The sequence below is a fragment of the Podarcis pityusensis genome (genome assembly GCF_964106645.2).
Source record: "Podarcis pityusensis genome assembly, chromosome: 11".
In the NCBI taxonomy this organism is placed as follows: Eukaryota; Metazoa; Chordata; class Lepidosauria; order Squamata; family Lacertidae; genus Podarcis; species Podarcis pityusensis.
The window spans coordinates 40731968-40746841 of record NC_138036.1 but is presented as its reverse complement, the minus strand read 5'-3'; positions in this window follow the sequence as shown (position 1 = coordinate 40746841).

Below are 14874 nucleotides of genomic sequence, written 5' to 3'. Positions count from 1 at the left end.
GAAAGGCGGGATATCAAATCCAAACTCTTCTTCTTCTTCTTCTTCTTCTTCTTCTTCTTCTTCTTCTTCAAGTATTCAGCAGACACAAAAAGTAGGTCCCCCACCCCACCATTTAGTCAGTATGGAGAAGCTCTGAAGAACCACATAACTTGTTCTTCATAACCAAGGCAGCTGTAGCATTCTGTTTACCACACTGTACAGCAAACTGTTTTTGAAATGGAGGACATTTTCAAAAGCAGCTTGTAACGCAGAATAAAAGTCTATTGTTCAAAACTCATCAAATATCCTATTGGACATGGCTCGTTCCTTAGGAGTGCCTAAATTAGCTCTTGGAGCCTGGCCAATATAATAAAGTCACATGGGAATTACAGTCCTTCTCTTGAGCTACAGCCCAGAGATCATTAGTTTGAGGAACTTCAATGGAACCAGTTGGAACCAGAGAACAGAAGAAAAATTACTGCCTTTTTGTGGCAAACAATCCCCCCCCCATAAGATTCCTGTTCAATAGGAGATTTTTTTTTTTTAAAGTCCTGTTAATGTATTTGTATACTACATATTTTAGTTGCTTATGGGAACAAGATAATGTAAGCTATTTCACTTTATTTTCAGAGCAGGATATGATTTGTTACATATCATTCTTTCAGAAACTCTTGTTTTTCGATGTGTAGCATTCTGCAGAACATAAATGAACTATTGTTTCAGGACAATAGCACTTTAGTTTCTCCAGATGTGATGAAAGCACTGGTGGGTCATAGGAAAAGATTCCCTGCTCTTCAGGAAGAATTGAATGACAAAGAGAGAGAGAAATACATTATTTAATAACCTCACCACTGTCAAATGAAATGGAACATGTTTGTTACATGAGATGGAACAACTCTCTCACTTTTCTACAGAATAATAGGACTGTTAAAAACCAAATGATTACTCTTGTTCCTATAAGAGGCCCTCCTGGATCTGATATCGGAAGGGAGGGAATAGGGATTAGGTAATAAATCAGAGCAAGGAATGTTTTTGGTAGATCAAGCCTTGCAAGTCCTGCATGTACACTTTCCAAGACTTGAATTTTCTCAGCTATTTGAAATCATTTTCTGGTTAATTTCTGAAAACAATATTTCACCTAGACACATTAAGCTGATTGGCAGCATTGCAAAGTCACATGGAGCAACATAGTACTGGAGAAGCATTTTTTAAAAACATGTTTTAAATGTGGATTGTTAGAAAGTGTTTTTAATCCAAGTAGCCACTCCCTTCCCCTGAATTTGGAAAAGCGTCTTCTGTTTTATGGGTTGGTAGGACTGTTTCCAGAACATTTAAGTAAACCCTTGGCTTAAAAATAAACCCAAACAAAACACAAATTAATAGGCAAGATCTAAACATCTAAAAGTGCATAGTAAATATGCAAACAAAAACAATCCTCTTGTTCTTCTGGTGTAAGGTGTCAGCTATAAAAGGATAAGAGTCTAGGAAAAAATGATCAATTCTTCTTTTCATATACCATACAAAAAAGGTCAATGATTCTATGTGAGGGTTGGTCCTGGAGCTTAAATAGCATATCTGAGGCTTTTAAAGCTTGAGAATCCACCTTTGGTCTAGATACCAAAAGGAATGAATTACACTTCACAAGAGAGAGAAAACTAATTGCATGCAGAAGGCACACATATGGAGAGAGTTTGTAAATACTGCCTCATCTGTCTCTTTTGAACATCTAGAGAGCACAAGCAAGCATCCAGGAATAGATATATATTCTTTTTGCTTTTCTTCTTGGATATATAACTGTCTGAGCCTGTTACTTTTCTGCTATACATAACTGGGGACTTTGTGACTTAGAAATAATAAGGATGCTGAGAAGTACTTCTTGATAAGTTTGTTGATTAATGATAATTAAGTGTGTGATTGTAATTTAGCAGCCGGATGGGATGCAGCTGATGCAGTGCTTTATTTTATAATTATTATTTGAAAATGGAACAACTTATTATCGTCAGAATATAATAATGAGCACTGGTTTTTTAAATTTCAGAATCCCGGTGCCATTTTCTCTAAAGCAGAAACAAAAATGTCCAGTTTCCAAATCTGTCACCATTTCAGACTATGAACACAAGAGTTTTGAATATGCATACATCCTCTCCCAGAATAAAGAGATAAAACACTTGTAAATGGATTGACTAAGGCCACAGCTTGATTACTACTACACAAAACAAGAAGATCTGCAACAATGATTCAAACTTTGTGGCAGCATTCTACTGGGCCTGAGTTGAAAGCACTACACACTTAGCTTTGAGCCATGCCACAAAATGGAGAGTGTTGAAGGAGGACCCACAACTTCCTGCATTACAAGAAGCAGACAAGGCCTCTAACAGGGTGCCTTTCTCTGTCCCCAGAACCCAAAGCTCTGAGTGACAGGTCTGGGGCATTCCTGCTCACCATCTTGGCACCTCAGGATAACAATGGTAACTATACCTTTGTGAAGCTTCCAAACCCTCTGCTCATGTTCTAAAGATGCTCAGAACACTAGGAAGTCCCTTATCTCCAGATGCTCCTAGTCAGCCCACCCTCAGACTGAGTTTGGCATTCTTGTCATCATGGGATGTTCTTCTAACTGAAGTTCCTTCCATCCAAACTGGTATTATTATATTACGTACCTCTGGTTCAGCTCCAGTTTATCACCTCATTCACCACTGAGTTGGTTTTTGTTATCCCTTTTATTTGTCCCACTAGTCACCAGAAGACCCTTTGGGATGAGGCCTACCCAGTTCCTTCTGTTTCCCTGCCTTTCCCCTCCTCTATCTGTGCCAGCCATGCTTTCTTTCTCAGCCTATACACTACCTTCCTTATCTCTGTTTATTCCTTCACACCCTCTGGTTATGCCTATGTCTTTGCAGCCAGCTTCCCCCTTCCTTCCCTACTATGTGAGCAGGGGCATCTTACCCATAGAGGCTAGTGGTGCGGTGCACCAGGGCATCAAGTTCTGGAGGGCACCAGGGAAGAGGCGGAGGCTGGACGCGGAGCCTCCCAGCATCAGCTTGCCACCTGCCTCCGCCATGCCACACTGAAGCATCACCACACCCGGAGCCTCCGTCTGCCACTGGCAACCTTATCACAACAAAGTGGCCAGCTGAGCCGGTAGGTGCTGCATCCAGCCTCCATCACTTCCCCACCAGAGGAGCCCCCCTCCAGCCTCTGCCTGCCTCCTCCAGCCCTGCCGGCAGCACAGTCCTCCCCCAAAAACTCTGGGAAATGGGGGGGGGGTGCCGGAGGGAGCTTTGCACCATGGCCCCGGATATGCTTAAGATGGCCCTGTATGTGAGTTTCTCTCTGGAAATGTTCTTCTGCTCCCTTTCCTTGCTTAATCTCCCATGGACCTTCTCCAGCTGCTTCTCTGCACTCTCTACCTTTATTTAGCTTCTGATTGGGTGTCTCTGCTTTTCCTGTAGAATGGCTTTGATCTCGCCCACTTCAAGCCCCAACAACCTTTTTTTATAAAACAAACAAACAAACAAAAAAACCATCAACAACTTCCCAACATAGACCAACCTATTTTGAAAATATTCCCCCTCCTGTTTCCCAGCATCCTCTGTGCACTAATTGCCAACGGCCCCTCTTACTATTTGTAAGTTAAAACAAATAGTGCCTCTTTGCCAACTTGGCTGGTTGACAAAAAAAATCTACTCAGCTGCTAAACAGCACCCACAACCTGGAAGTTTGGCTAGGAAACAGGCGGTTATCCTCCCAAATACATACATAAATAAATAAATACAGTTTTCAATGAAATAAATTAAACTGATGGCGGTTTATTTAGTCTCCCTAGCTAAATATGTAGCCAAGAAGTTGAATGCTGTGAGTCATATTGGTGCCTCCCTATTGCAAACCATCTGTGGTGAAGAAGAAGAGGAGGAGGAGGAGTGTGGATTTGATATCCTTCCCCCCCCCTACCCTAAGGAGTCTCAAAGTGGCTCCTTAGCCACTTTGGTTGGCAAAGAGGCACTATTTGTTTTAACTTACTCTGTACTATGCATTTTGGAGGAGGGGCCGTTGGCAATTAGTGCACAGAGGATGCTGGGAAACAGGAGGGGGAATATTTTCAAAATAGGTTGGTCTATGTTGGGAAATTGTTGTTGGTTTTTTTGTTTTATAAACAATCTCCTTTCCCTTTCTCCCCGACAACAAACACTCTATGAGGTGAGTGAGGCTGAGAGACTTCAGAGAAGTGTGACTAGCACAAGGTCACCCAGCAGCTGCATGTGGAGGAGCGGGGAAGCGAACCCGGTTCACCAGATTACGAGTCCACCGCTCTTAACCACTACACCACACTGGCTCTCCTATGTGGATATGTTCCCACTGCAGTGCCTTAGAAGAAATTGGTATTCTCCATTTAGACAGGATAAAAGTGTCTCTCCCTTTAGCAAAAATATTTTCATTGGGTTAACTGATCCTGTGAGTAGAGCCTCTTTCAACACTGACTCCATGCTTAGGAGAAGGAGGTGCATATGTACACATGCTCACTATATTTGGCCATAAGCATACTATAAGGGGGCTTCTTTCTCCCACATACATTCCTCAATTTTTGTTTTTAAAAAACCCCCAAAATCATTTCATTAACTTGAGCTGTGCTCCCTGTCAAGAGATTTCATATGCCTGCTGGCTTCTCACATCTTCGAATACTCCTCCCACCCTGCATTCCTGCAGCACAGAGTCGTAAAGACTTCATTGTGTAACCATGTACAGTACCTTGCTTGTGTATAAATAAAGCAGTTTCACCTCTTCTGCCCTTTGCTGGCATGTGCGGCATATTAATCACTTTAAAAATGTTCCACAGTCTAATTCACCTTCATAGCTAGAAAAAGAAAATCAAAATCAACTGTACCTTTGGGGGTTGTCTTATTTTCGCTGATAGGACCTCACACTTTGATGGCCTGTTAACAGCTGTATAAAGGAATAGTCTTTCAACTTGCAATGCTTCAGGCAATTTTACATGAGTTAAGGCTAAGTCAATTGATCTGTCTCTTAACTAGAAACACCTTTTCTAACTCAAGTATCATTTACCTGGGGAAAATACAAGTGTTGTTGTAATGGCATGTTCCCACTGCTTGAGTTGAAGGCTGCATAAGAACTCCCAGTTTCTAAAATGACTTCTAACTTGCCTATAAATGTTGCTTTGTGTTGTTGCTGGTTGAAAAATAGTATAAAATCAATATTATTTGGGCTGCACACAACCCCACATGCCATGGAACTTGGTGATCTAGCGAAGGTGTGGTGTGACCTTTGGAGGTCTCTGTGCAGAGTGCAACACATTTGGGTGTACGGGGGCGCTTAGAGTCTGATAAGGGGACTGGGTGGTCTTGCAGACTTTTTCTTTTCTTTTTTAAAAGCATCAAACAAAGGTAAGCCATTGTACCAAGGAGCCAGCTGTTGGTTGGTTAAAAAATCTCCTTCGGAATGGTGCTGGGAACATTGCAACATGTTAATGCACTGTGGTTCCTAGTGACATTGTATGGTTGATGCCATGAGCAACAGCTCACCCAAACAAAGATGACTGCTTCCAATGGACCTCATCAAACAGCAAGCACCTCACCACCCTAAACATCTCTCAGGTCAATTTTAATTATTTGTCCTCCAAAAGGGTATCACTTCCCAACTCTCCCACTTCAGGAACACAGGTCCACAGGTGGCAGATTCAGATCATCCCTAAAATGAATATAGTTAGTTAGTTAGTTAGTTAGTTAGTTAGTTATAGTAGTGGTTTGTTAATAGTAGTATTTTTTACCTGCCATTCATCAGAAGGGTGGGTTACAACTAAGGGTGGAAGGCGCTATCAATTTCAGTGCTCTCTGTTTCTCATTTCTCCATTCTTAAATTCAATTCTCAATATTTCTGCAGCAATTTGTATTCTTTGGGGGGAGGGGAAGTCCTCATAAAAAGTCTTGAGCATTTTAATGTGAATGTTGCCTAATAACACATTTTTGTATGCAGTTTTGACTAATGTACAAATTTTGCAAGCAATTTCTCGAAATATATACATGTTCATGAATATGTTTACTTTAAGGGCATTTCCCTATGCAACTTTGCAAAGTGGTTGGTTGATTAGAGAAATACATTACAAAATTTAGGTAAGTGTGAATTTTGAAGGATAGTTGCGTTTTGGTTCTCACACTGTTTTAGAAAGTGTGAATTTGATAGATTCGGCTTCCATGCAAACTGAATTGAATTTCTCCCCCATCCCTTGTTACAGTATTAAAGGCTTTTGTGTGTGCCCTCACTTCCTCGACTCTCACCAGCCATTCCATTAGGCTATAGCTGGGCTAGAGAATAGGACCATCCCACTGGCTCTGCTGACACACCAGCTCTGCTTGGCGCTTCCCCTCCCCATAGTATTTCCATTGCAGGTGGGCATTGTAAGAACTGTTATGTTGCTTTAAGAATTATCACCCGAGTTTATTTGTTTTCCTTGTTTTGCCTCACCCCCTTTTCCTTTTGTGTTATGGCTGTTAGATTGCCAGCCCATGGGCAGGTTGGGAGTATTTTCAGGGGGTGTTCAGGGCTTTGGGTTAATTGTGAGTAACATCAAAGGACAGAATCACTCACTCACTAGATTCTGGGCAAAAGTATGGATATCATTGTGGTTTTGCCTGGGCTACTCTCCTTTTGTTGCTGCTGATACTGCTAATTTCAACAAGTCCTTTTGTCTCAAGTGTGAGATTAGTGTTGCTGAAGCTACCCACACATATCCAGATCTCCAGAGGTCTGAGGTTTTCCTGAGTAGGATGCAAGCCTGAACCAAATGTGAAAGAAAGACAATGGCCCCTAGACACTGAATTAGGTCTTGGGTGCTGACCCAAGGGTTATAATAAAAAATGTTTAAAACTCATCTCGTTTTTTCCTTGCATTTCCATTTTGAGGATATTCTGTTTTGATTTCTTTCTTTCCTGATAGCTTCTTTAATCACTGTGTATTTTCTAGCTTCTACTCTAAAACTGAAGCCCTAATCACACTTACCTGGGAGCAAGCTGCAACACAGTCCAGCTCACTCTTGAGTTGATAACTTCTCCCCCCTTTCTGAAGAGTCTCACACTTTTGTCTCGATCAGTGTTTCCCAAACTTGGTTCTCCAGCTGTTTTTGGACTACAACGCCTATCATCCTTAGCTAGCAAGACCAGTGGTCAGGGATGATGGGGATTGTAGCTGGACACCCAAGTTTGGGAAACTCTGGTCTAGAAGATGAGCCACTGGGCAGAAACATGCACATTTAATTCATACAGCCATAGTGTGTGTTAGGTGTTTTTGTAAATGATGGTGGGATGCTTTCCATGCAGATGTCCCAGTGAGTACATGGAGCTTTTTCCCAAGCTACAGAGAATGTGTCAACCCCTATTTGAATAGAGTTCAATGGAGCCATGGGAACCTGGCAGTACTTTGGAACAAAACCTGGAACAATCAGGTGGATGTTATTGGTATGTTTCTTTAAATCTGCACTACATTTCCTCTCTTTGCTTATCAGTGAAGGCTGAACGTCAGAATTATAGACAGCCTGCTGTGGCAGAACCAGGAGGTTTATAAAACAGGGTGATGATAATGATGTCTGTGCATCCCATGGCGAAAGCTCGCAAAGTTATGGCTAGGCAATAGGAAACGAGTGAGTCTTCTGAGGTCTGGCTATGTTATGGTCTCACTAATTGGTCTGGATTTCAAGCTGATGAGATACTGAGATACATTGTTAATATTTCAGTCCACACTGCACTTTTCTTGTTTCAGTGTGCTGCATTCCTAAGACGTTTATTTACTGGGAGCAATTACCCCAATAGATAGCATTATATATTCCCATGAGCTAAACTGTCATTCTGAAGGTTTTTTTAAAAGGCAAATTAAGCTTTTTATCACATTGACAATAAGCCTTACCCAATAAAAAAGGCAAGCGTTAACAACAAGACGGCATGCTCTCCACAAGGAAAGGTTGATACGTGTCACTGAATACTGCAGATGGTTTTATGAGGCCTAATTGTACAATTTGTCTTCGCTCATATAATTAGAAGACCTGGTCAATAGGTCTTCCTGTTGGGTGGTATATTGAAACCCACAGGCTAATGGAAAAAGATCTGGAAGAAAAGGAGATCTGGAAATGGTCTCTATCCCCACCCCCCAATAAAGTTAGTGTGCCCCCATTTGGGAAATGACAGCAGTAATATTCCTCTGGTAAAGCTGAAAATGAGGTCTCTCCTACTTATTAAAATGCCTATTCATACAAAATTAAATCCTTTCCATATCCCAGCCTCTGATGACAGTTCCATTTTTTTCCTTGTCTGGTTTGAATTACCTCAAGTCTGTACCCAGAAAGAATTTATCCCTTTCAAGAGACTTCTCCAAGCCTCTAATAAATTCACATGGGTCGCCCCATCAATGTAGTGAATTTGCATTATTATTTCATTATGAGAAGGAAGAAAGAGGATTAGATCTCTTACAGCATTGGCACGGCCTAATTCAACCTGAGCACATGATTAAAGCTGGCATTTATGACCGTAACTGTCAGGGAAACTAATTGTAAACTGAGAGTTGTGGATAATTATGGCCTTTACTATTAAACCGGCCCTCTTCTATTTATCACAGAGCCAACTACAGACAATACTAATGTTTGCCTTTAGTTCTCTGATTACCTGGACTCTTTATGCAAATGAAAATTGATCTTGGGTCTCAAATATATGGTTCTGAGTAAATTCAACTTCATCTTTGCTTCAGAGACCATGAATGGAAAAGGTGACATACACCACAATATCTATGACAATACAATTTGTATTCTTTCTATCACAAACTCTTAACTCTCCCTGCTTTTTAGCTACTGATTCATTTCACATGGATACTGTTCAGTGAAACAGTTCCATCACAAGGTCTATTTTAAATGTTACTCATTACTATTTAACTTGAGGCTACATCAGCTAATATATCCCTGTGTCACATGTTCTATGTGTTCAGTAGAAAGGGAATGACAAAGGACTTTGGGATGGAGCAGGGATGGGGAACCTGTGGCCCTCCAGATGTTGTTGGACTTCAGTTTTATCAACCTCAGTCAACAAGGCCAATGATCAGGGATAATGGTAGTTATAGTTCCAAATCATCTGGAGGGCCACAGGTTCCCCGTAGCTCAGCTGGTAGAGCATAAGACTCTTAATTGAACCCCACATTGCAGGGAGTTGGACTAGATAACCCTTGTGGGTCCTTCGAATTCTATAAGGCTAATTCTATTTGTGGGATAGAGCACTGTTGTGATAAGTCTGCAGCAGAAGTGGCTAATCTGTCACCTGCCAGCTATTGTTGAATTCCAGTTTGAATAGAGTTGTATTCAGTGCTAGTGAGAGACTCATTGAAATTAATAGATATGACTCATGTAGTTCCATTAATTTCAATGGTTCAACTCTGATTAAAACTTAGCTGCATACAACTGATAATTTATGGCCATTGTCTATGCTGGTTGAGGCTGATGGAAGTTGGAGTCCAACAACATCTGAAGGTTAGCTATCCGAAAGTTATTGGATGCTACAGAGATACTACAGAGATTGAGGTTATGTGAGGGCATAGCTTCACTTTTAATGTAGGTGTTTCCTACCCCCTTACAATGGAGGTATGATGAATTAGGGGTTAGACTGATGGATGGGTAAAAGGAAATTGGAAAGTGCAAATGAAAGATCTTGTTTTCTAAAATTATAAATCATTGAGGGATCCTCCCTGTAAAATGGCTCAGATTGATAATATGAGATCTCTCAGAGAAAGAAAAAGAGACAGTATAGATTTTAAAGACAAGGGTGACAGCTTTTGGGGTAAGAGAAAGTTAATCATGAGAAGGGAAGAGAATGGTAGAAGTTGGTTGGTGCTGGACTAAAGGCATACTGAAACTACAGCAGACTAGGGCCAGAATGAAGTTTTGGGGTAGATTCCAAAGGAAGATCTGGGGTCTGAGGCGTAGGAAGGTCAGGTGGTACCTGGTGTGGAAAATTTCTTGTCACTCTCCCACATTGATTTTTTTTTTTTTTTTTTGCCACTTAAAAGAACAATGGAAACATTCTTAATTTTTACATATTTTCATATTTATTCCACCAAGATATGAATTAATGCATAATAGAAGCACAATAGCCTACTGAAGTACTAGACCCAAATCTGCTATCTGCTAGACTTACAATGTTTGGGTCCAGTTTAAGTTCTCAGCATCATTTTCCTTTATTATTCAAAGTGATTTGTCCACCCCTAGTATAGATGCGCTGGTCTTTTATTGGAGGCTCCACATGTTTTCTGGATTTAATTGCAAGCACAATTAATTTAGCCCATAAAACCTTTAATCTATTGTGTTTACTTGGTAGTCTCTATTTTTTGAGAACTGATGTGTATTTGTCCTAATTAATTGGACCAGAAAACTTGCAGCCATTTACAGACCAAATTGCCTGACTGCACCAGCAAATCAGGTATCTAAATGGGTGCCATTATGGGCAAAGTTAATGGCACAGATAATTTACAGAAGACTTAGCTGACTCAAGATGAGAGACTAGTTTGGGAAGCAAAAATCATGAATTCAAGTCGGAGCATAGTTTGCTATAATTTGCAGTGGAGAGGACAACTCTGTATTGCTCTCAGTAGAAAGTGGAAAAGGCAGAGAACATACTGGAGTCAGTGAGAAAATCTGAAAATTTCTCTTCAGCCCACTGGGATCCATTCTTTCCAACTGTATCCTTATATTCCATTGCACATTGTAACACAAGACCAGTAACAAAAATGGTTTGTTATTACAACTAAGAGCATATTGGTGATGACACTATAACAGAGCAGGTATGCAATCCCGATTGACATCATTGCATAAATGGCCTGCTTACAAGATCCCAAAGCAGTTTACAATGATAAAAAATAGGGAGCGTTTAAAAATCCAGATCTACAATGGACAACATGGGCAACATTAAAATATGCTGAGAACCTGTTGGAATAAAAACAAACAAACGACTTTAACACATTTAGAACATTAGAAGACTCTGCTGAATCAGACCAAGATTCCTCAAATCATGTAACCATAGAATCATAGGATTGGAAGGGAGCCATAGGGGTCATCTGGTCCAACTCCCTGCAATGTAGAAATCTCAACTAAAGCATCCAACCTCTGCTTCAAAACCTCCAGTGAGCACCCTATTCTTACAGTGGGCAACCAGATGCCTATGGGAAGCTTACAAGTTGGAAATGAGCAAAGTAACTTTCTTTCCACTTAAAATAAAAAAAATCCTTCCAGTAGCACCTTTAAGACCAACTAAGTTAGTTCTTGGTATGAGCTTTCGTGTGCAAGCACACTTCTTCAGATACACACTTTCCACTTGTGATTTCTAGCAACTGGTATGCAGATGCATACTGCCTCCAATATAGCCATTGTGAATAGTAGCCACTGATAGCTCTAGCCTCCATTAAGTGTCTGCCTAATGGCCTCAATAAAGGGACTGGAATTATCTCCCTTTGGAGTGATGGGCACACTCAAGGTGGTGCCAATGAAAAGGCCCTGAAAAGATTTGCTGTCATATACAGTGGTACCTCGGGTTACATACGCTTCAGGTTACAGACTCCGCTAACCCAGAAATAGTACCTCGGGTTAAGAACTTTGCTTCAGGATGAGAACAGAAATTGTGTGGCGGCGGTGCGGCGGCAGCGGGAGGCCTCATTAGCTAAAGTGGTGCTTCAGGTTAAGAACAGTTTCAGCTTAAAAACGGACCTCCAGAATGAATTAAGTTCTTAACCTGAGGTACCACTGTATAAATGTTTAGAAGTAACAGTAGTAGTAATGCTGGTAGCTGAAGCAGCAGTGGAAGAGGAGAAGGAAGTGGAGGTAAGAAGAATTATAACTGTAGAAATAATTTTGGGAAAATACGATGCAGTAGCCTATGTGAATGATGTGTGGCTGCTGTTGGCAAAACAGTATGAAAAGATATGTATCTTTCAAATGGAGGGGAGAGATGAAAGGAATTAGCAACTCAACAGTGATGATTACTAAAATGAAATGGAAAGAGAAGATGTGGCTTGGGGGTTGTAGAATAATTAAAGGAAAGAGGAGCCTTAGAAGCAAATGTTAATAGACAACAGCTATGGCAATAATAATATGATTCCAAAACAAAGTGTTGGATCGGGAAGTTCCACTGATCCAACCCATAAAGTTTAGCTTCTGATAAACATTAAAGCGCTATGTTCTTATTGACAACAATGGAGAGAGAGAAAAATCCAAATGCTTATGACAGACTTCATAGCCAGGCCCTAAATGATATCAGTTAGCAAAATGAATAAAGCAGAAGACCTTTATTCTATCGTGGGTTTATCATTGCCCTAAGATATCTATAATATGACTCATGGTTTCAACCTGCTGACGCCAGAATAGCTCCTCACTGCATGAAAAATAGCCATGGAAATTTTATTCCAGAAGCTACCCAAGGAAGATTTCTATCTTCTTCCCCCATTATAACTGGTTATCATTTCTTCATTTTCTGGTGTAGCATTTCTTCTTTTTCATTTTCTTGCTGGCTGGAAAGAATATTGTTTTCCTTCAATGTCTTTGACAGGCACCATGATTTCTGCAGTAAATCAAGCACATTGGTGGTTTCAGTTTGAGGTAACAGATTGCTGTCAGTTGGCTTAAAGGATTAACTTTGCCTTGGAAATAGAAAATCCTAAAATGCTTTGTAGTGCCATTTGGGTATTGGATCCTTCTTCTGTGAACTTTTCATGCCCTTTATGTATTCATCAAGAATACGCCCAACTGGAGGAGGAAAAAAAGCAAGTAAGCTTCTTTTTCAACTAGATCTCATAACCACTAAGTACAAGTTTGCCATCATCAAGTAGAACATACTAAGGGTGTGCCCTCAACATAAAACAGTCTTCAATATTCTCCTTTGTAAAAATAAATAAATAAGGAAGCCCCAATAGCAGTTGACTATCAAAAGTAAATGCAGCAGCAGTACTAATGGAGCATTCAGAAATGTATCTATATACATATTAGCAGCTTTAAATGCAACAAAGTCATTTCCCCCCACTGTTTTAAGCCACTTTGTAAGATGGTTGTACATACCAGAGATGGGGCAGGGATATCTTCACCCAATGCTCATTGCCTCATTTGTTTCACCGCATTGAACTCCTAACAGTGAAGCTTTAATCTGAGCATGTGCAACAGGTGTGCCAAATGTACACACCTCAGCTTAACCGTGAAGTGAATCTAGCTTATGTTTTCAAATTGGATGGAAGATGGCTTGAGGGGGAACCACACCAAACAGCGGTATTTCTCAAGAAATAGTGGGATACACATGAATTGTGGCTAACATCATGTGTACATAGTCAGCTTCAAACACCAGCATTGGGAGTGTGCTGGAGCCAGAGGAAATGGCAATGTGTACATTGTTACGCTGTCGTTTCTATGGGGATATATGCTCGGCATTTATTATCCTTGCTATACAAAAATCTCCAGATGAGTCCGAACTTCAATGTCTAAAATCCCTGGTAAAGGGCAAAAATCCAGAGATCATGCTAAAGGTAAAGGGACCCCTGACCGTTAGGTCCAGTCGCGGGTGATTCTGGGGTGGCGGTGCTCATCTCACTTTACTGGCCGAGGGAGCGGGTATTTGTTCGCAGACAGTTTCTGGGTCATGTGGCCAGCATGTCTAAGCTGCTTCTGGCGAACCAGAGCAGTGCACGGAAACGCTGTTTACCTTCCCACTGGAGCGGCACCTATTTATCTACTTGTACTTTGACATGTGTTTGAACTAAGTTGGCAGGAGCTGGGACCAAGCAACTGGAGCTCACCCTGTTGTGGGGATTCAAACTGCCAACCTTCTGATTGGCAAGCCCTAGGCTCTGTGGCCAAATTCTGTGCGACTGCCATAAAACTTAGGGAACAAGCTGTGCTACCATAATGACTAAGGCCTTAAATGACAATTTTAGATTATATTTTAGTGATTAAGATTTAATTTATATATTAATTTATATATTTTAACTGCTGCTATATCTGTATTGTCCCTGTTGTACCCAATTGCAAATTCAAATGTATCCCTGTCGTGTTTTATGACTTCCCTGATATTGTATGTGAGCTGGAACTGGTCTGTGACCAAAATTAATAAATTCATTCATTCAATGTGTACACACCCTTGGACTAGATGAAAAAGAGTGCATTTGTTCTATAGATCACAACAAAAAAACCATAGATGATATATAGTATACAGAAATAATATCTTAGAAGGTTTCCCTTGCTGCCCCCCCCCCATCTGCCAAGAAACAAGCTGAAGTAGGAGGAAAATACAGGGCTAGTCTTCATTTGACTTTCAGTATTTGTGGCCGGTTCAAAGATTGCTTTGTTCCATAATGGGGAACATAACTCCATTGGAAACATGGCCATATTTACCAGTAAGTGTGGTTGTACCTGAATAATAGAATTGCAGCTGAGACACAACAGCATTGTTCTGTGCCTGTTAAATGAAACTTTACACAGGGATGTGGAACCAATTTCCCACAGGGGCGTCTTAGCAACACTGATGGCTTGACTGTGCCATTTTAATGGGTGACTTTGTTGAGCCATTGTCTTATTATTTCTGTGCTCGGCAGGTGCTCAGTGATGGATGCCCACTGGCGGCGTATAGCTTACTGTTCCTGTGGTGCTTACCTTCGTGGGATTTATGAGCTGGTGTAGCTTTTATGTTGTCTGCAAAAGGCATCTCATTTTTCAGCTCATAAACCTTTTGCTAGGAGATCTACCTGATAAGGGGAAAAAAACCAAGTTTGAGATAGGATCTGTGTTATTTAGGTACTTTTAATTACAGCTTTCATTGATGGCTGTGAAGACTGTAACAAAGCAAACAAGCTAACAAATTCAAGAAGCCAACAAATGATTTT